The sequence below is a fragment of the Panthera onca genome, chromosome E2 (genome assembly GCF_046562875.1).
Source record: "Panthera onca isolate mPanOnc1 chromosome E2, mPanOnc1 haplotype 2, whole genome shotgun sequence".
Taxonomy (NCBI): Eukaryota; Metazoa; Chordata; class Mammalia; order Carnivora; family Felidae; genus Panthera; species Panthera onca.
Genome location: NC_138353.1, coordinates 32083031 through 32104840, shown reverse-complemented (window position 1 = coordinate 32104840; position 21810 = coordinate 32083031). Strand labels below are relative to the sequence as shown.

Here is a 21810-nt window from a genome sequence, read left to right as displayed (position 1 = left end):
TCGCCGCACCAGGCCGGATGCCGTGCGTGCAGCCAGCCTTTAGAACGGTGCGGCCCGAGGAGTTTTAGTTTGGGTCACGGAGGGAGGAGAGTTCAAAACAGGCTCGGCCGCTTGCCTAAAAAGCCTGCAGCTGGTGGACGTCAGAGCAGGGACCAGAACCCAAGCCCGCCTGACTTCCAAATCTGTGTTCGCGTCCCCAAGCATACACATCCAAGTAGCGAGCCCCTAACCCCTTCCACGCTCTTCGGAGTTTCTCTCCTAACCGTCATCCCTCTGAGATAATCGTCCATCTCCTTGTCCAAAGCTATTATTCTTAGAATTATGTTCCTCTTTCATTCCACCCAGATTTGTTTTTACTGATCTTTGACACCTGAGGTGCTACCAATCCGTGTGTTTGTTTAAACTCCAATCAAACACCCTCATGTTTGTTTGAAGTTGGCGTATCACCACCGGGGTATCTGCAAAGGCCTTCTCCGCGGCTACGGGTTTCAAGAAACGTGAGGGCTGCCCTTTGTTCCCGGGATCGAGGAGGAGGGCAATGGCACGAGACAGAGAAGGAACGGGTTTATTTGTGGAAAGGGGAAAATGAAGGCTGACTCAGCTGCCGTGTCTGCGGCCCTTAGCGTCGGCTTCAGGAAGACCCCTGTGACGCCCCCCCCCCCCCCCCCCCCCCCCCCCCCGGGCCTCACCAAAAAAAAAAAAGTACGATGAAATCGCAACACAAATCCACAACTCACCCCCCCCCCCAACCCGCCCCGGGCACACAGAGGGGTTCACTTGGCTTTTAACGGGTGGCCAAGCTGCTTCCTTCAGACGTCGGTGGAGGGCCGGCCTGGGCCTGTATTCTCTGACTCCTGACGTGACTTTCTCGACGGAGAGCCAGGAGTTTTCTCAAGTGTAACAATATTAATTATCAAGTCACTTCAAAACACGTGTGATGTATGTGTGCATTTATTTCACAAGAATGGTATAAAGATTAAATACTTAATGAATCCATTTTTCATATCAAGGATATATTTGCCCTCCGCCTAAATATCTCTCTCCCTTCTGTTTCTCATGAGAAATATAGCTATCTTTATTATGTAATCAGTAATATATCATTCCTTCTACGCAGGATCTAATTTTAGCAACGTGATGAATGGCCCGGGGATGTATTCCACTGCCCCCTGCACAAAGGAATAGATATCAGACCTGCTCAGGTGTGTGTCATTTCTTTGCACGGGGAAGGTTCTGCTCCCCAAGCGGAAGCCTGGGTCTTTCTGGCCGGAAGCCCCAAGCTCCGTCTCTGGGTTGGCTCGGGCAGACGCCGTCAGGAGGTGGCCATGTGTGAACAATAACCAGGTTTGCTGCCTCCCGCCGGTGAGCTCAGCGGCTCTCCCAAGCCTGGGTTTATTGCCCCAGCCGGCACCCGACCCGACGGGCTTTTGATTTCTTCGGTTCGTTTACGCGCGGACACTGCCTGGGGAGGACGACACCCCCGTTGGTGACCGCCACCTCTCACTTTTTCTCATTTTTGTCTCCAGCCCGGGACCGTTCTTTTAAAATGCGGGGATCGGGGCGCCTGGGTGGCTCAGTCGGTTGAGCGGCCGACTTCGGCTCAGGTCATGATCTCGAGGTCCGTGAGTTCAAGCCCCGTGTCGGGCTCTGTGCTGACAGCTCGGAGCCTGGAGCCTGTTTCGGATTCTGTGTCTCCCTCTCTCTGACCCTCCGCCGTTCATGCTCTGTCTCTCTCTGTCTCAAAAATAAATAAACGTTAAAAAAAAATTTTTTTTTTAAATAAATAAATAAAATGCGGGGATCATTCCGGTTTGACCAGCAGGATAAGGAGTTGGCAACTTCTTGTTCCTTGAGCCGCCAAAGAGAAAAAGCGTTCCTTCTCTCTCGTGCTCCCCGGGTGTCTTCTGGCTGCTTCTGTGTGTTCACCACACGCATCCGCGCCTCACTCCTTGACGACATTTTCATTTAGTATGATTTTTTTTGAAGTTCGCTTGTTTACGTTGAGAGAGAAGGTGGGGAGAGGCGGAGAGAGAGAGAGGGAGGGAGAGAGGATCCCCAGCAGGCTCTGCACTGTTAGTGCAGAACCCATTCTGGGGCTCGGACTCGCGCCCGGCGAGATCATGCCCTGAGCTAAAAATCAAGAGTTGGACCCTTAACTGACTGAGCCACCCAGGGGCACCCCCGCCCCCCCCCCAATTTAATTTTAAAATGACTTTGAATTCATTATTAATTTATCTGTAAAAGAGTTAAAGCAGCACTTCATCCCCATTTTGCAGATGTGAAGGTCGAGGGTCCGACAGATTAGAATGTGACTTGTTCCAATTTTGAGATATGGCCCCATAAGGACCCAAACCTACAACTCTATAGCACACTACTGACTCTGCTTTGTATTTGATGGTATCTCTATAAAATGGAAGGTAAAAGTTAGCGGTGTTTCTTTTTGCAACAATTGTATCTGAAAAGCTCTGAAACTGTGCAACTACTGTATTTGTTGACGCTAAGATGTCTTTTTTTTTTTTTTTTTTTCATATTCGCGTCTCTGAAACTGGGATACATCCTACAGTCACTGGGGAATCAGAATCTAGTCGGCAAAAAATTTTTTCCTTCTTTAGTGGTTGCAGCAGACTGGTCCTTAAAATGTTCCAAATCTTCACGGCTCTCCGACTCCGTGCCCTTTGCAATGTCACTTTCTGACTTCCCATCAACCATGTCAATTTCCTCATGCCTTGAAAATAGTTTGGTCTCATCTTTACTTCTTCCTGTAGAGGGCGCTATTGCTGCCCAACCCATTTCCCTCTGCTCTTAACCGGTTTCAGCCTGCCTGACTTCCAGAAGCACCTGCATTTCTTTGCCTGAGGGCTGGCTCTGGCTGCCAAAGCCCTCTTTGCCGGCTGTGATGGCTGAAAAATATGTTCGCAGATTCTTTCACACTCCTCCCTCGTCTCCTCTTGAATGTGGGCCAGACTTCACGACCTGACTCGCTTCTATCAGATGGAATGTGGTGGAAATGACAATGTGATTTTTTAAACTAGGCCATAAAAGGCACTGTGGCCATGCTCTGTCTTTGATCACTCACTTTGGGGGTAAGCTGTGCGCTTTGTCGTGAGGGCCCTTGAGTCATCCAGCGGAAAGGTCTGTGTGGAGAGGAATTGAGGCCTCCAGCCAAAAGCCAGCACTGACTGGCCGGCCGTGTGAGGGAGTTATCTTAGATCCTCTCACGTCAGCCAAGTCTTCAGATAACTCAAGTCCAGCTGATTTCTTCACGGCAACCTCAAGAGGAAACCCAAGCCGGAATCAACCGGCGAGGCCATTTCAAAATCCCCAGGCTTCACAAACAATTTGAGATAATAAATATGTGTTATTAAGCCACTAAGTTTGGGGATCCTCTACGGCTCATCAACATATAACTAAAACCATGCATGTGGCAGGCTGGGAATGTGGGTGGATTTCATGTTGGAAGCGTTCCTCAACCAGTGACAACAGTGGTTCGTACAAACACCCCAGCTTCCTCACCCTCTGGGTCGAAGAATCGAACATCCAGAGTGTCTCCAGGAGGGTTAAGTTCCGGTTGCCAGAATGATAATTGGCTTGATAACACCCTTTCTCGGCCACTTTCCTTTCCTTGTCTCACTTCCTCCTGTCTTCCTCTTTCCTACTGCTGTTCCCTTCACTTCCCATACTGAAGACCAGCTCTCGAGTCTTTACATCAGAATCCCCGCTCTCAAGTCTTCATCTCAGAATCCCCTTTTGGGGGGGGGGGGGGAGTGGGAACGGACACTAGGTCTATCTCACGTAACCAGTCGCCGAGGCCTGTGTGTTTTCTTTTGAGATCCTCTCTCCATGGCTGCAGTTCAACAGGGCCAACCTGAGCTGATGCAAAAAATAAATGGATGGATGAACAAACGAATAAATAAAAGAAGCAAACAACAAGGACAAAACTCACACCTACATAAATTTGTTGGTGAACATGTGCCCCCCTCCCCAATTGTTAACACAGTTGCAAACTCAAAACCAAGAAAAGAAAATCCACAGGTGTCGGACACAGACAGGATACTCAGCTGCAGTGATAAGAGGGAGGTGAAACGAAAAGGCTCCTATGTGAGTCGGAAGGACAGAGAGGCCTTAGCAGATGAAGTTTGAAGCTCTGTGAGTGGGACCATGTAGGTCTGAGCCCCATGAGTGCCAGAAGCAGGAACCAGGCTGCCTGCCTAAAGCCAGGGGTCCTGAGAAGCTTATCTAGTAACCTCTGAGTCAAGGACTAAAGAAATCATCCACTAGTCTAAGGGGAAGAGCAGGGAAGCTTGTAATTTTCCAAGGCCATGCGAGTAATAGGAATCACTCAAAAGAAATGGAGATTTGTGCCACAAATAGTGTAAGGCCTGGTACCATTACTCAGATACCTCAAGCTAAGAATTTTTCCTAAAATCTCGTCCACAATTGGTAAATGTAAAAACACCACACAGGGATGCTCGAGAGCACATGTAACTTCCACAGACTCCCCTTTCTCTCTTATCTCCATAAGGAAGAGTTTACAGAGAGAATAGAAAGACAAGAAACCACAGAAGGAAGCCAACCACAGGAGAGGGGGCAAATGGGGAAATTTGCATCTCCAGAACTAGAATAGAACAACAATCTGAAAAGACTTTATTTATTTATTTTTAGTTTATTTATTTATTTTGAGAGAGAGAGAGAGAGAGAGAGAGAGAGAATCCCAAGCAGGTGCTGCACTGTCAGCACAGAGCCAGACACAGGGCTCGATCTCACAGACTGTGAGAGCTGGACACTTAACCTACTGAGCCACGCAGGCGGCCCTGAAAAGGTTTTAAAATGAATATTGTAAAACATTCCAAGACATGAGAAAAAGAATATTAACACAAACCAAGAATAAAACTATTTGAAAATGGTCAGATTTGGGAGGAAAATTCTAAAAGTGAAAAAAAAAAAAAGTCATTAGGATGAAAACCTAATAGGCCTATAAGTAGATGTGGCTGATGGGAGAATAAGCAAACTGGAAGACAGATCAGAGGAAATCACTCAGAATATAACCAAAAGATAGAGATGGAAAATATGAAAATTGATTACATAAAAAGGGTCTACATGTTTCTTAAGAGCTCCAAATGGAAAAAAAAAATAGAGTAAAAGGCAAAAAGATAATAGTTAAGAATTTCCATTATCTAAGACATGAATCTTCAAATTAAAAAGTATACCAGGTGCCATGCTGTACGATTAGAAATAAACCCATTTTAAAACATAGTAGCTGAACTGCAGAATATCAGCCTCAAAAACTAACAGAAAGAAAAAGAACACATTACCTACTACTAAGAGCATACTTCTCGAAAGCAGGGCAGAACATAGCTATTGTGTTATAAATGCAAGGATAGATGCTCGGGAAAAAAACGCACTTAAATGCTGACAGAGGCACTATCACTCCAGAGTGAAAGTAAAACAAAGTCAGCTTCAGGCATTGAAAGACTATTTTGGCAAATAATACTTTGTCAAGTAGTATGTGAAGATTCACTTTGGCACAAAAGGAAAAGAAGTAAAATGCAGTATTTAAGAAAGTGATAAATGTTTTAGCAAAGCTAAATAAACCTTCAGTAACATAGTTTAAAATGTCTCCTTTATGGGGCTCCTGGTTGGCTCAGTCAGTAGAGCATGTGACTCCTGATCTCCAGATTGTAAATTCAAGCCCTGTGTTGGGTGTAGAGATTACTTAAAAATAAATTGTTTTGGGGGCGCCTGGGTGGCTCAGTCGGTTAGGCATCTGACTTTGGCTCAGATCATGATCTCACAGTTCGTGGGTTCGAGCCCCCCATCAGGCTCTGTGCTGACAGCTTGGAGCCTGGACCCTGCTTCGGATTCTGTGTCTCCCCCTCTCTCAGCCTCTCCTCTGCTCATGCACTCTCTCTCTCTCTCTTCTCCAAAATAAATAAACATTGAAAAACATTTTTTAATTTTTTTTTTTGAACGAGAGCTTGAGCAGGGAAAGGACAGAGGGAGAGGGAAAGAGAGTATCTTAAGCAGGCTCCATGTTCAATGCAGAGCCCAATGTGGAGTCCCATGTGGGTCTCCACATGGGGCTTGATATCATGACCTTGAGATCATGATGAATCTTAAAGGGGCAGAGCCCGGGTGGCTCAGTCAGTTAAACATCCAACTCTTGATCTCCGCTCAGGTCTTGATCTCAGGGTCTTTATTTCAGGATTCTGAGTTCAAGCCCTGCATTGGGCTCCACACTGGGCATGAAGCCACTTAAAAATTAAAATAAAATCAAATCTTGGGGCGCCTGGGTGGCTCAGTCGGTTGAGTGTCCGACTTCAGCTCAGGTCATGATCTCGCAGTTCGTGAGTTCGAGCCCCGCGTCGGGCTCTGTGCTGACAGCTCAGAGCCTGGAGCCTGTTTCAGATTCTGTGTCTCCCTCTCTCTCTGACCCTCCCCTGTTCATGCTCTGTCTCTCTCTGTCTCAAAAATAAATAAACATTAAAAAAAATTAAAAAAAAAGCAGGGGCGCCTGGGTGGCGCAGTCGGTTAAGCGTCCGACTTCAGCCAGGTCATGATCTCGCGGTCTGTGAGTTCGAGCCCCGCGTCAGGCTCTGGGCTGATGGCTCGGAGCCTGGAGCCTGTTTCCGATTCTGTGTCTCCCTCTCTCTCTGCCCCTCCCCTGTTCATGCTCTGTCTCTCTCTGTCCCAAAAATAAATAAAAAACGTTGAAAAAAAAAATTTATTAAAAAAAAAAGCAAATCAAATCTTGAAAAAAGTCTCCTTTATGAATATTTAAAACTAAGGTAGAAATAAATTTCTGAGTCATAACACCGTGGATGATGGGAGAACAGATCAGAGTTAAAGCACATATTATTCAAAAAGAGGTGTTATTGATTAATTCTAGAGTTTAATTTAGGTGTTACTGTTAAGGTAGGGATAATAATAAAAGATGGAAATCTAATGCATAACTTGTACATCAATAGAAGAAAAATGTCAACATGGAAACTGGACTGTTACCCACCAAATCATGACAGAGTAGCTTTTTCTTGGGTGAGAGAAGTAATGATTACAATCAGGAAGAGCCAGGGTGGGAGGACAAACATTATCTGACATGGTCTATATATATTTTTTAAGTTTATTTATTTATTTTGAGAGAGAGAGAGAGAGAGAGTATGAGCAGTGGAGGGTCAGAGAGGGAGAGAGAATCCCAAGCAGGCTCTGCACGGTCAGCGCAGAGCCCAACGAGGGGCTTGAACCCACGAACCATGAGATCATGACCTGAGCTGAAACCAAGAGTTGGATGCTCAGCTGACTGAGCCACCCAGGCATCTCGTGTTCTCTATTTTTAAAACTATTTTTCTCTATAGAAAAAGAAAGAAATGGCACATGCTTTGTATCTGCCTTTATTCCTTTGCCTATGGGATAGGATGCAGATTTTCCCCTGATATTCAAGGTCCCCCATGAGAGGCCTTTATTTTCCCCAGCCAGTTTAGCTCCCCCTCCCAGCACACATTTTCCCTTTGCATCGGGCCAACCTCCTCCTTTTTCATCCATCCTCTTCTTTAGGGTGTATGATCCAAGTCCTGCCAATCCTTAAAGACCCTTCTTCTTATCCCCCAGTGTTGACAACAGCAAATCGAATTATCTGTGGCACATAATGCAAATGATATTCTGTTAACTCCCTTATATGTATATAACTGTCTTATATTTTATCTCTCCTCTATCATTGTTTTCTTTTATTCAGTAATCTCCCTTAAAAGATTATAGAATATTTATCAGAGGTCAAGAACTATGGTGGTTATTCCCTGCCCTGGAATCCCTTATGGAATGTTCCACAGCTAAGCACATAGTAAATGCTCATAATGTGTTCGCTAAATTGAAAGCAGTCCCTCTGGTGGAAAGACAATGGGGAAGAGAAAAGGGAACAAAGGAAAATTTGACCATTCTTTAGTAGACTAATTGCACAGACGAAACAATCATATAAGTCCCTCATTTCAGGGTTCTTTTATCAACCTCAGTGAACTAGAGTATATTTGAGATTCAGAAAATGTTGGTTAAGAACACGGGACTTTGGTGCCAGGCAGACCTGTTCTGAATATCAGTTTAGCCATGTTATTACTATCTTTATGGCTGCGGACAAGTGACTTAAGTAGTTTCGGTCTTAATCGTGTCATGTGTTATAAAGGGGAAAATAGCTGAACGCATCAAAGGAATAAGAAACAAACTTTTGTTGTGTCAGGCCCTTGGAGGCTCTAAAGTTGTCTGTTCCTGGGGCGCCTGGGTGGCTCGGTCGGTTAAGCGTCCGACTTCGGCTCAGGTCATGATCTCGCGGTCTGTGAGTTCGAGCCCCGCGTCGGGCTCTGTGCTGACAGCTCGGAGCCTGGAGCCTATTTCAGATTCGGTGCCTCCCTCTCTGTCTGCCCCTCCCCTGTTCACGCTCTGTCTCTCTCTGTCTCAAAAATAAATAAACGTTAAAAAAAGAAATTTAAAGTCGTCTGTTCCTGTAGCAAAACCTAGCCCATCCTGACTAATACAATGCATGAAAGGTCACACGTTTCCACCTCTACCTGAGAAAAAACTACTGAAAACCGTGCCTCAGAGCTCACCTGCTCTGTCTCAAAAATTCTTCTGTCCAACCTGATGTGGCTGCCGTTCTCGCCGGATGTTAGAAGCAAGACGCTAGAGGAGACATCACCTGAAGTCAGCACTGAGCCCAGGGAGCAGGGAGAATGGTCAGACTGTACAAAGAAAAGTTAGGGAAATCAGGGAAATCCTGAACAGAGGCTAAGGAACCCTGGGACCACCTAGGATCAGTGGAATGAATTATGTTCACAAAAAGCCTTTGACGTCATGCCTGTATCATAGAGACGCTTTTCCGGTGTATTATAGTTTTCATGACATTTTTATTTTGCTTATTCATTTTCTTTATGTTATTATCCATGCTTTTTCTTGACTACCCTTAAAAAAATGCTTACTATCTCCCAAGCATCATAGGGAACACTTTAAGTACGCAGCAGTTCCCCTAACGCTCCCAGCATCCCTCGGAGCCCACAGACTCTGTCCCATCGCTGCAGATGGGGACGGGGCTGTGCTCAGGGATTTGCAACCACCCCAGGTTTCATCTGGTGACAGCAGCAGAGTGTCCCGTGAGCCCAGCCCGTGTAATGCCAGAGTGCCCGCAGCACTGACCCTCTCCACGAGTTAGCAGAACACGGGCTGACCCTCAACAAAGACTCAATTATGTTTCAGGAAAGTCTGCTCCAAAAGGCTGCAAAACACGTGTGACATTTAGGAAATTTTTATCCAAAAAAAAAAAAAAAAAAAAAGAAAGAAAAGAAAAGAAAAAAGATTCTACTTTAACAAGTGTTGGAGCTTCAAAGGATACAAAGCTTGGGTTATCAGGAAAAGCCACATGTGGGAAGCAGTTCTCTCTCTCCCGTTGCTAGCAAAACGAGACAGTCTTGAATTTCAATGATCTTATAAATGCAACCAGAGTGATAAATATAAATATATTAAAGCTCTTTCATTTCGAACAAGGACTCTGTATTATTTGGCCATATACCTTTTTTTCCTTTCTTTTTCTTTCTTTCTTTCTTTCTTTCTTTCTTTCTTTTTTTTTTTTTTTTTCTGCCTCTTTCAAACAGAAACAACTGATGAGTCATCTCTTGGTTCTTTACAAGGCGAAGAGAAGGGTCTTTGCCTGGAGTAAAAGGGGCAGAGAAGAACCAAGGTGGGAATCCCCGGGAGGTTTCATCGCTTACCGAAAGTCCTGCCCCGGTGACATCTCTGGGGGGGGGGGGGGGGCTCAACCGCCCTGCCCCGGACACCCACACTTCCTCCCATGAGCCGCAAGCAAGATTTCAAGTGCATTGGACATATGCCTTTTGTTCTCATGTTTGCTCGGCCATGCAACCGGTAAACGAACACGGTTTTCATAGAAGTGCGGCGCTGTGGTTTCAACACCACGGTGGCAGCTCCAGGGTTCTCCAGGGGGACTCTTAAGAACGGAGGGTCCCTTTCCCTGAGCTTGGGATTTCCACCCCCCCCCCTCCCTTGTCGCGGGTGCTGTGTGTTCCCGTCCCTCCAGAGCCATTCCGATCCGCCAGAAGCGGGGGCGAGTACAGATGCTTATTATCAGGGCTGCTTCTGACAATTCCTAATGTAATCCATATACTACACATACATTCTAGTTACACAATTTATGAGGTATAACAAGGGGAGAGAAGTGGAGCTAGGATCTAATTGTGACTGATGTAAAACAGACATGGAGAATGAATGGCCTTACAACATTTTCTTTGAAGTTTGTTAAAAGCAGTAAAGTGATATTCACTATAAGTGAAACCTGCTGTTACAGATATCCACAGGCTCGGGGAGCATTTTCTCTTTGCTTCATTTCTCAGATTGCAATTTGCCGCTCGAAGGTTTTGAAAGATCTTCTTTATCGACGTGCGATGGGAGAGAAAGAGCGGAAAAGTCCGGGAGCGCGGACTACGGGCTCATCCTGCGTCCGCCCTGGGCGACGGGGCTGCCTCATGAGCTGCGGAGCGCGCAGGAATGTGTGAGTTTCATTTCTTTTCAAGCCAGAGGACAATAATAAGTGTGATAATAATATAATCTGCTAACATATGAATCAATTCATAAAATAAGATGAAACAAATAATATGATGATAATGAACATAATAATGAATCCCGTCTGGGTTGTAGTTGTCTTTTTGGCAATTTTTATGGAGGAGGGGGCCCATGAAGGCGGAGTGCCAAGGGCCCACAGATTTCATAACGTGGCTCTGCTCTTATAACTTGACTCATTTAATTCTCCTAATTCTAAAAGACTGGAGGACATAGGGAAAGTGATGCTGCCAAGACTTCAGAGATTTTTCTAAGGTTCTAAAACCAGAAAGCAGTACAGCCAGGGTTTAAGACAACTGTCTAACAGGGGGCGCCTGGGTGGCTTAGCCGTTAAGCATCCGACTGCGGCTCAGGTCATGATCTCACGGTTCGTGGGTTCGAGCCCCGCATCAGGCTCTGTGCCGACAAGCTCTGAGCCTGGAGCCTGCTTCGGATTCTGTGTCTCCCTCTCTCTCTGCCCCTCCCCCACTCATGCTCTGTCTGTTTGTCTCTCTCTCTCTCCCTAAAAAATAAATAAACATTAAAAAAAAAAAAAGACAATTGTCTCACTCTTCCCATGGAGAAGATGGTGACACATAGGCAATTCTACATCGGGACACCTGATGTGGGGAATGAAAAGTGCCCCTTGTATATTTGGCAACAAAGAAAGGAATGGCCAACAACTCTGAGGTTGGCATGTGTTTTTCCACACAAGACAGGAAGATATCTCGAACTATATGTAACACGGATGTCCCCAAGTTCACCTGTTCAAGGTCAGGACTTCTCTTTAGTGATCAAACACCTAATGCTCTAAGCGCCCGCGGGAAGTCCAGGCTCCATGCTGTCCCTGTCGCCTTCCCGATCTTTCTACTGGGATCCCCAAAGACCGTTTCCATGTTCCACTAACGGGTCCTGGTTAATACGCAGAGTCTCGGCTGGCTGCCTCTCACCAGAGAAGTTCTCCTCACTCATGGACGTATGCCCCCACCCTATTCTCCAAAGCACAGCTAAGACAGAGCTGGGACTTCCAGTCCGGTCTTTACTGAAGTCTTGGGGGCTCGACACAAAGGGTAACATACGACTAATACCTAGGTCGACCAAGCATCCCCAGTTTGGCCAGGACTCAGGGATTTCCCATGAATTTTCAGTTTTAAAAGCAGGACATTCCCAGGCAAACAAGGATGAATGTTCACCCTATTAATACTACAGGTGTCTCTTTAAAAAAACCCTTTTTTAAAAAGTTTATTTTAGACTGGGGCCTGAGGAGCCCAGGAAGATAGAGAGGGCGTCCAAAGCAGGTTCCACACACTCAGGACGGAGCCCAATGGGGGGCTCGATCCCACGACCCGGGGATCATGACCCGAGCTGAAATTAAGAGACGGACACTCAACTGACTGACCCACCCAGGTGCTCACCACAGGTGTCTCTCGAACCCACAGCCCTGACTTGACCTCACTTCGGGCCTCATCTTGGCCATTAGCCTACCTCAGCTTGGCTAAGCCAGTTTGTCCCCATCCCTGTAATCTCTGAGCATGCTCTTTCCTCTTACTCCAAACTCAACCTTTCCTGGCCTTAGAAAGAGCAAAAAATCTCTCCTCCCATTTACGACTAACCTCCTTTCCTGCTTCAGCCTGGTCAAGAACAGGGACATCTCTTCCCTTGTGACATAAGACTTGTGCTTTTCCGGGAGCATTTTATGATTTTGAAAAAGACAAAAACACTCTTAGAAACTAGGAATAAAGGAAGGCTTTCTCGATCTGATAAAGGCATCCTTGAGAATCCTATCACTTTAATAGTGAAAGGTTAAACACTTTCCTCTGAGGACTGGGTACAAGATAAAAATGCACTATTCCACATCTGCACAACAGTGTGTTGGAGATTTTAGCCGGTACAATTAAGGCAGGAAACAGAAATAAAAAATATATAGATCAAAAAGGAGTAAGTAAATAGTAAATCTGTTCTTATTCACAGACATCCTGATTATGCACACAGCAAATCCTAAAGTAGCTACAAAACCAAGGGCCAAAATAAACACATTTAGCAAGGTGCTAGGATACAGGGTAAATGTATAAAACTTAATTGTATTGTCAGATACTAGTAGCAAAAATTTGCAAAATAAAGTAAAAATGTTTACAATATCATAAAAAATATATGCTTAAAAATACATTTAATGAAAATGTGTAAGACCACCATACTGAAAACTATAAAATATTGCAGAGAAAACTGAACTTAAATAAATGGAGAGATGTAATGTCTACGGATCTGAGCACTCGATATTGTTAAGATGTCACTTCTCCCCAGACTGATCTCTAAATTAAATGAACCACGATAAAAATCCCAACAGTCTTTTGGTCTAGATTGGCAAACAGATTATAAAACTCAAGTGGAAATGGAAATGGTTACAACAACCTCAAAAATAAGAACAAGTTTGGAAAACTCATACAGCTTACTTCTAAGACTTACGAAGAGGTACGGTAACAAATGTAGTGTGGGATTTAGTGTAAGAATAGGCTGATTAATCGAACACAATAGAGATTCCAGAAATAAACCCACAATGACACAGTCAACTGGTTTTTGACAACAGCACCAAAATAATCAATAAAGGAAAACATTTAACAATTGCCATTGGAAGAGCTGGATATCTCGTGGGGACAAATGAGCTTTGACCCTTATCTCACACCATATACAAAAATTAATTCGAGATGAATCACAGACCTAATTATAAAAGCCAAAACTATCAAGTCTCTAGGAGAGAATATAGGAGAAAATTTTCATGACCTTGGGGTAAAGACTTCTTGGAAAAGATACTGCAAGGAATAACCATAAAATTTAAAGCAACAATACGTAATATTTCATCAAAAGTTAAAAATTTTTACTCATCAAATCCCACCATCAAGGACATGAATAAACAAAGTACAGGCTGGAAGAAAACATTTACAAAAAATATATGTGGCATAGAACTTATACCCAGACTATATAAAGGACTTTTACAATTCCTTACTAACAAGACAATGCAACTTTTAAAATGTGCAAAAGACTTGAACAGACAAATCACAATAGAAAAGGTACAAATGGCCAATAAGCATACGAAAAAACATTCTACATCATCAGTCATCAGAAAAATAGTAATTAAAACCATAGTGAGATACCACTACATCCCCAACAGAGTAACCAAAATCTGAAAAGACTGGTAATACCAAATGTTAATGAGAATGTGGAGTGACCAGAATTCGAATACATCACTGGTGAGAATTTAGTACGGTACAACCACTTGGAAAACTCTGGAATTTTCTTGTAGAGCTAACCATACACCTGTTCTGGGTTGAGTAATTCAAGTCCTAGCTCTATACTTAAAGTTCATGAAAACTTTGGTTCATAAAAAGATGTATAGAGGTGTGTTCAGAGCAGCTTTATTTATAAGAGCCCCAAATGAGAACAACCCAAACGTCCATCCGCTGGAGACTGGGTAAACAAACTGATATATTCATAGAATGAAATACTACCCAGAGGGACCTGGCTGGCTCAGTCTGAGAAGCATTCTCCTCTTGATTTCAGGGTTGTGAGTTTGAGCCCTATGTTGGGTGTAGAGATTACTTAAAATAAATAAATAAACTTAAAAAAGGGAAATAGTACCGAACAATAAGAGGGAACGATCTATGTGAACAAATCTCAGAAATGTACTGAACAAAAGAAGTCAGACAGCAGAAGTATGATTCCATTTATACCAACTTTTATATCAGGTAAAACTAGCCTATGGTACAAGATATACACACGTGACAAGGGAAAATATGTTTACACAAAAACTTGTACATGAGGGTTCATAGCAGGATTATGTATAAAAGCAAAAACAACTCGAATATCCATCAACTGATGAGTGGGCAAACAACAAGGTATAACCATACAATGAAATATTATTGCCATATAAAGAAAGTACTGAAACATGCAACAGTATGGATAAATCCTGAAAACATTATGTTAACTGAAAGCCAGACACAAATGCCACATATCACATGATTCCCTTTACATGAAATGACCACAATAGGCCAACCTATAGAGACAGGAAGTAGATTAGTATTTGCCAGGGGGTGGGAGGAGAGGGGAATGGGGGGTGACTGCTGACAGATACATGGTTTCTTTTTTTCCAGAGTATTGCAAAAATATTCTGGAATTAGATCTACGATCCTATGCCGATATAATAGTAAACACTCTTTAGAAAATATGATGGTTTAAACAATCATAATTAAAAAATTTAACAAAAACGCAAACTGCCCAGGACCCGTGTAAGGAAAGTTATTAAACTCTACTGAGGAGCATAGAAATAACCTTAACAACTCAAGAGGGCACTTAATCTTTGCATGAGTGGACTCAGTCTTATGAAAATATCACTTCTCTCCAAATTCATACACATACCTGGTTCCAAAGGAAACCCCAGTAAGGTTTTTGGTTTTGTTTTTTTAAAGCCTATTTATTTATTTGTTTGTTTATTTATTTATTTGTGAGAGAGAGAGAGAGAGCGAGGGGCAGAGAGAGAGGGAGAGAGAATCCCAAGCAGGCTCCGCGGTGCCAGCACGGAACCTGGGGCTTGATCCCACGAACCGTAAAAGATCGTGACCTGATCTGAAATCAAGAGTTGAACACTCAACTGACTGAGCCACCCAGCTGCCCCCTATGAAACTTAAAAGAAAAATGATTCTTTTTTTAAAAATTTATTTATTTTTGAGAGAGAGAGCGAGAGAGAGAGAGAGAGAGCGCACACACACACATGAGCGGGGGAGGGGCAGAGAGAGAGGGAGACCCAGAATCTGAAACAGGCTCCAGGCTCTGAGCGGTCAGCACAGAGCCCGACGCGGGGCTCGAACTCACAAATTGTGAGATCATGACCTGAGCCAGAGTCGGATGCCCAACCGACTGAGCCCCCCAGGCCCCCCAGAAAGAAAACTGATTCTAAAAGTGCTCCGGAAATATAAATATGCAAGAATAGCCAGGAAAAGAATGATGAAAATAAACTTTCTTCTACCAGGTATAACAATTAACCAATTAAAGTTGGTACAGAACAGATGCAGGATGAGGGAGGTCCAGATGAACGCAACTGAGAGCCAAGACCAAAACCAAGCACGAATACGGATTGAGACAAAGAAAAGGTAGCCTTGGAATAACTGGAAAAAGACTGGACTGTTCACCGAACAATTTGGGGACAACTGACCATCTGTAAACAAAATTTACAAAATGCACGCTCAACAGTACAAGAAAGTGAAGGTGGTTTAAAGGTTACATATAAAAACGACACCATGAAAGTCCTAGAAAAATAGGTCATTTTGTTAACTTTGATTAGAGAAGGCTTTTGAGGAGGAGTTTTGAGGTTTATCAGCAAAACTAGACTCTAAAGAGGGAAAGGATTAACTCCTTAAAAATGAAAAAATTCTATAGGACAGAAACCTTAAAATTAAAAGACAAACATTGGGCAAAAGCCCTTGCCACCTACGTGACAGACAAAATGGCAATTGTTTTCAATGTGTGATTACTTGTAAGACTGTTTTTACCTGAGGTGACAGTGGTCCAATTCAAATACTGCTAAAGCATACAAGGGAATTTTCTAGCTTCTGTAACAGTAAAGTCCAGGGCTGGTGCCCTGCAGCTCTCTTCTTAAGGAAGCCATGTTGCTTACCTGTACCTCAGTGCCTCCTACCAGTTTAATGGTCTCCCGGGCAAGAGAGCTGCTTCTCTGAAGCTCTAGGAGAAAAGCTTTTGGAAGGATTTTGGCCCAGATGGAGTCACATGGCCATCACTGAAGTAGCCTGTGGCTGGATTAGGGTTACTTCTCTTTTGTTCTTGGGTTCTAGTGGTTTATCCATCCATGTCTCTGGCCAGGCCTGGGTCATATGCTACCCTTGTGGCAGGGAGAGGGGTAAGTCAGCACCATACAACATATCCGGAATGCATTTTTCATAATGCAGAGTGATTCTCTTACCAGAAGAAAGGAGAAGGAATGTGAAGGGGCAAAGCCAGCAGATTTTCACTAACATATATAATGAGTTCTCACAAATCAATAAGAAATAGTATTCTCAAAATGACGTGAAAAGCCATGGAGATTCATCGTTAGTTAAATATACTCTTCCTGAACCCTGTTCTTTTGTATTTCTGCTGAAGGCTTTCCAAGGTTGTGGTTAGCTGATTTTTTTTACAAATTAAGCGATAATATTTTATCACAAGATACTAATATGTTATAATAAGCTTCTTGCCTCTGAGGTTAATACGTAGAGTATAGGAATCTTCTGATGACAATGTTTTAATTCAAAGGAGTGTCTCTAGTTGTCAGAATTTGAGGCATGATGACTAAGTACAGTCCCTCAGGCAGAATGAATGCTTAAATCTTTATTTCACCAAAGTTCAATAAGTCTTCCTTCTTTCATCTTTGAAAAGTGAGGGAGGAACTTGTTCTTAGTACTTTAAAAAAAAAATAACCTATAATTTTACATTCATGTTTCTGCTATAAGTTTTGGGAGCCGAACATGACCGATTTTGTTTTAAATTTAGTTTGTCTCGCTGAAAGAAAAATTAAGCTATTATTTCAATATGTTTTACATCTTTTTATGGCTAGAATTTTTACCTATTAGATTTCACATTACTGCTTTTTAAAAATGTCAGCTGTGTGTGTTAGACCCACGCGAGACCATTCATAGAAGATAAAAAGTTTAACTTTCGAGCGTAGCTCGTGCTGGTGAGAGGGCCTGGGTGGATTTAGAAGTACTCCCTGCTTGACAGAGTACAGCTATAGAGAGTTCAAGAAACTTATGTCCCGGCACTCGAATCCTCAGGCAATAGGTGTTTCATCCCCGGATAAATAAATGGTCACTACCATGAACCGAAAGAGTAAGGAGCTTCGAGTTCCTTGCTGGCTCTCTGTGGCCCTCGTCCTGGGGCGATTTATCCACGGCTGTTTCTTTCCTCTACTAATCTCTGTGAACCCCACAGAGGGCTATGATTTATTTACTACTAATTCCCTGGGATCCGCTCTGGGCCTATGGCGGAAGGACTCACTGAATATTTGTTGAATGAATGAATGAGCAAATGAACAAGTTGCTGAACGGGCATATGGTTTCCCAACCCTCTTGTTGAAACAGTGCTCCCCTATCAGGATGGAACAGTGTGCAAGTCAGAACTAGAAGCCCCACAGGCTAACTCCGTGGATGGCAAAGCGACACGTTTCATCGACTTGAAATCTATTAAAAGATCATCCTTCACAAATTCTTTCAAGCTCCTTAAGAAGAGGATATTCTGTCATCATAGGTGCCCCGGCCACGAATTTCAAAATTTCGTCTTTGAGAAAACATGAAATATTATACCAACTTAGATAAAAATCTTTGGGCTACCTTTTGTGGTCATTCATGCATATATATTGTCAAAGATGAAACAGAACTGTGAAAGGTGGTGACCAAGAGGGAATGTGATTTAATTCAAGGGAATTAAAGGGTAGAAAGGGAAGCAATGAACATAGGGAAATTTGCTGAATATTTTTCTGTGCTTGGAAAACAGTATCACCTGATGTGTACCCAACGCTGGAACAGAATGAAACATCAGTTCGATTCAGAAAGTATTTCGAGGGGCGTCTGCGCGGCTCAGTCGGTTAAGCGTCCAACTTCGGCTCAGGTCACGATCTCGTGGTCCGTGAGTTTGAGCCCCGCGTTGGGCTCCGTGCTGACAGCTCAGAGCCCGGAACCTGCTTCGGATTCTGTGTCTCCCTCTCTCTCTGCCCCTCCTCGGCTCGTGCTCTGTCTCCCTCAAAATTAAATGAACATTAAAAATTTTTTTTCTAAAAAAGTATTTTGACGATTTGTTTTTGTTTCAATTTGTTTTTGTTTTTGTTTTTTTAAGAAAAAATTTAGATTCAGCTCTCTGTGAGTGATCCTTGGGTATCTATTCCCGTTCAGTGAAACTTTGCTATTTCAAAGTGAGTAGGATGAACAGTGGGATAGAGCGTAGCTGGTGGTCCGCCAAGATGATCTTTCATTCCGGTGTGGGTTGTTGCTGCGGTGGTTATCATTCGCGTTTTGGTGTAAATCTCACGCCTCCAGTGCTGATGCGGGACTCGGGGTTCCCTTCCGGAACAGGAAATGGAGACCCCAGATGAGAGCGAATGGAGCAGACTCCTTAAGTCAGAAACGTCCGCTGAAGAAAGAAAGTTTTCCATGGGGTCCTGCTGTGGTCCAGGGGCCCATCATCCAATTCTGAGCTAAAAGAATACAGACGACCCCTCAGGCTTTCCGCAGTGGCTCATTGAGACCCTTCCTCTCTAAGCTCAGTATTGACCAAGAAGTAGCTACAAGAATCCGACAGATGGAGATCAAAGCATTTTTACTGCTGGCATCATTCAGTTTCGAAAATATGACTGGCATCTGTGGCCCCCATGATTGGGCTTCCACACCTGGCCTGTCAGGCCCCCCTGCAAGACAAGGTGTTGGGCCAGACGCTTTGTAAGGCAGGCACTTTCTTGGTCAAATGTAAATGGGATCACTGTCTCCCATCTAAACTCTTAAAATTAGATCAGGGGCGCCTGGGTGGCTCGGTCGGTTAAGCGTCCAGCTCTTGATTTCAGCTCAGGTCGTAATCTCACAGAATCCCACGGTTCGTGAGTTTGAATCCTGCATCGGGCTCCGCGAGGACGGTGCGGAACCTGCTTGGGATTCACTCTCCCTCCCTCCCTGCCCCTCCCCCGCTCTCTCGCTCTCTTTTTTCAGAACAAAGAAACCTAAATTTTTTTTCTTTTAAATCGCATTAGATCAGACCAACAAACATGAACTTCAGGAGCTCTGGTACCAACCAGAGGCTGGGACCATTGGGATTATTTCTTGAGCACTTCATGCGATCACACCCTGTATTAGAAGCCCTGTATTAGGGCTGATCCCTGGGGTTACAAATAGAAATAATCCTCAACCCCTATCTTTGGGGGAGGGAGGCGCATAGAGATATTGTATGATACGCCCAGGTAAACCGGCTCATCGAGACACAGAGACAGGCCCAAGACGAGGGCCATCGGGGTGTCACTGAGCCTAGGTCTTGAACGAAAGCAGCAGGAAGAAGAAGGTTCCTTTGTAGCAGCAGGGCCCGCTCTGGCAAGGCCCCGGGCCTGGTGTGGAGGGGAACAGGAGGCACAGCAGGCCGGGCCTGGTCTGGGGAAGGCTTGGTAAGACGGAGGAAGAAGTTCAAGCTTCATCAGCCGAGGTCTCAAGCGGAGGCGTAACTCGCTCCGGTTTTTTTTATTAGGGAGATAACTCTGCATTGGAGGGATGGGATTCCTTCTTAGCAAAGTTAATCCTTAAAGGGCAATAGGCGTTTGGCCGCTGAGAAGCCTGGCTTTTAGCATAGTTTTTGGAGGGTCTCGAGTGATATTGATGTAATTGAGCTTTTAGCAAAAAAAAAAAAAAGATGAAATCGTAATAGCCGGTATGTTTAAAATGAAAGGAACGTGATTTGCCTGATAATAATGCAACCTCCCCCCCCCCCCCAAAATGAATCTTTAATTCAACCTATGAATCTTTAATGCCAAGATCGCAGCATAATACTTTGAAATGGAAACTCGAGACGCGAGCCTTGCGAGATCAGCCCTACCGTGGGTTTGGGGCAGACAAATTGAGCCGTATGAACTACTGACACCTGCTGGTGGCAGCAAATGTGTCCTGTTCGCCTGTTCAAAACAAGAGGGAAATGAATCAACGGCATTAAAAGGGAACAACGCGGGCAGCCCAGAAGGAAGGGAAGGTGGGTGCAATGGCCCCGGTCCTGGAGGCCACCTGGCGGGACCCCTCCTGCCTGTCGGGAGGGAGAGGCGGCAGAGGGAGCCCTGGGGGAAAGGGGACCAGCCCGTCACTGCTCCCGGCGAGAGGGCCCGAGCGAGGGCCCTTCTGACCGATTTAAAACCAAAAGGTAGATTACCGACATCGGTGTTCCAGAATGTCCGCTGGCAGTTTCGGAAGGAAATAGGTTTCATTGTTCAGCGCTGAACACCCAGCCTAATACATGCTTTCTCAGAATCATCTTTCAGCTCTAGAAGGCCTTTTGAACCTTCCAGAACCCTTCCACGTATGGGGTTGTGTTTAATACAAACAGCGGCAACTCAAGGGAGGAACCACCCGGAGTCACTGTATTTCTCACTTGTGCTTCCCTATTTATGTGATTGAAAAAGTCACGAGGAGGGACGCCTGGGTGGCTCAGTTGGTTAAGCGTCGGACTTCAGCTCGGGTCATGATCTGGCGGTTCCTGAGTTGGAGCCCGGGGTCAGGCTCTGTGCTGACAGCTCAGGGCTGGAACCCGCTTCAGATTCTGCGTCTCCCTCTCTGTCTGCCCCTCCCCCACGCACTCTCTGTCTCTCAAAACTAATTAAACATTAAAAATAATAATAATAATAAAAATAAGTAAAAAGTCACGAAGACATTAGCCTGTGAGATATTAAATAGCAAACACCAAACAGTCGACCAACAGCCGTTTTAGATGGGACACCGCTACCTACCACAAGAAGGAACGAAAAGAAACTTTTGGCTTCTGACTCATGGCAATGGCTCAGAAGCCAGACGGGAATTAAGCCTGGGTCCAGGCCTCAGTTTCCCTCTGGGTACAAGAAGACGGGCTCCAAAAGGTCTTGATTTTGATTGCTGTCCTGATGCCAACGGTTGACGTGCGCAACTTGCTGTTTTGCAAGAAGCAAAGAGCTCTCGTGTGGGTGGGCCCAGCGCTGTGCCCGCCGCCCCTCCTGGGGGAAGTCTGCCCTACAGATCCGGGCACCCAGGAGAGGTCAGAGCCCGAGCTCAGCCTGGCATCCACCTTGCTTGCGCCCGGCCGCCAGGCTGGCTGTTGGGCTGCAGGCAAGTCCCTTGACCTTTCGGCGCTTCGAGTTTCTCAGACGTCAAACGACGATAATAAATCATCACAACCGCGGTGGATTTCTGGGAGGGTTCGACGACGAGACGGTGCCTCCCAATTCAGCTTACGTGTAGTAAGCTCTCGATACGTGGAGACTGTTACTCTTATCATTTGATCATTATCAGCGCCTTGCCTAAGGGGCCGACCCGTTTGGGGAGCGTGGTTGCTCCGCCCTGAGCAGGACAGCACCTGGTTGCCCTTGAACTCCACCCCCCCACCCCCCTCCAGCGCGAGGAAGGATCTTTCCTCCGGTAGGCGTGCGGCCCGGTTCACGGTAGCGGGGTTTGGGGTTCGCTCTCAGAGAGCAGGTGG

At 44.8% G+C, this 21810-nt stretch overlaps 1 long non-coding RNA gene across 1 annotated transcript; it reads right to left on the bottom strand.

Annotated features, from left to right (window-relative positions):
• Nucleotides 1-7372: 7372 nt before the first annotated feature.
• LOC132690375 (uncharacterized) lies at nucleotides 7373-21444 on the bottom strand. Its single transcript, XR_009615362.3, has 3 exons — nucleotides 21089-21444; nucleotides 8586-8717; nucleotides 7373-7624 (listed from the first exon to the last, which is right to left on the bottom strand). It is a non-coding gene; the product is annotated as an uncharacterized LOC132690375 (long non-coding RNA).
• Nucleotides 21445-21810: the final 366 nt, after the last annotated feature.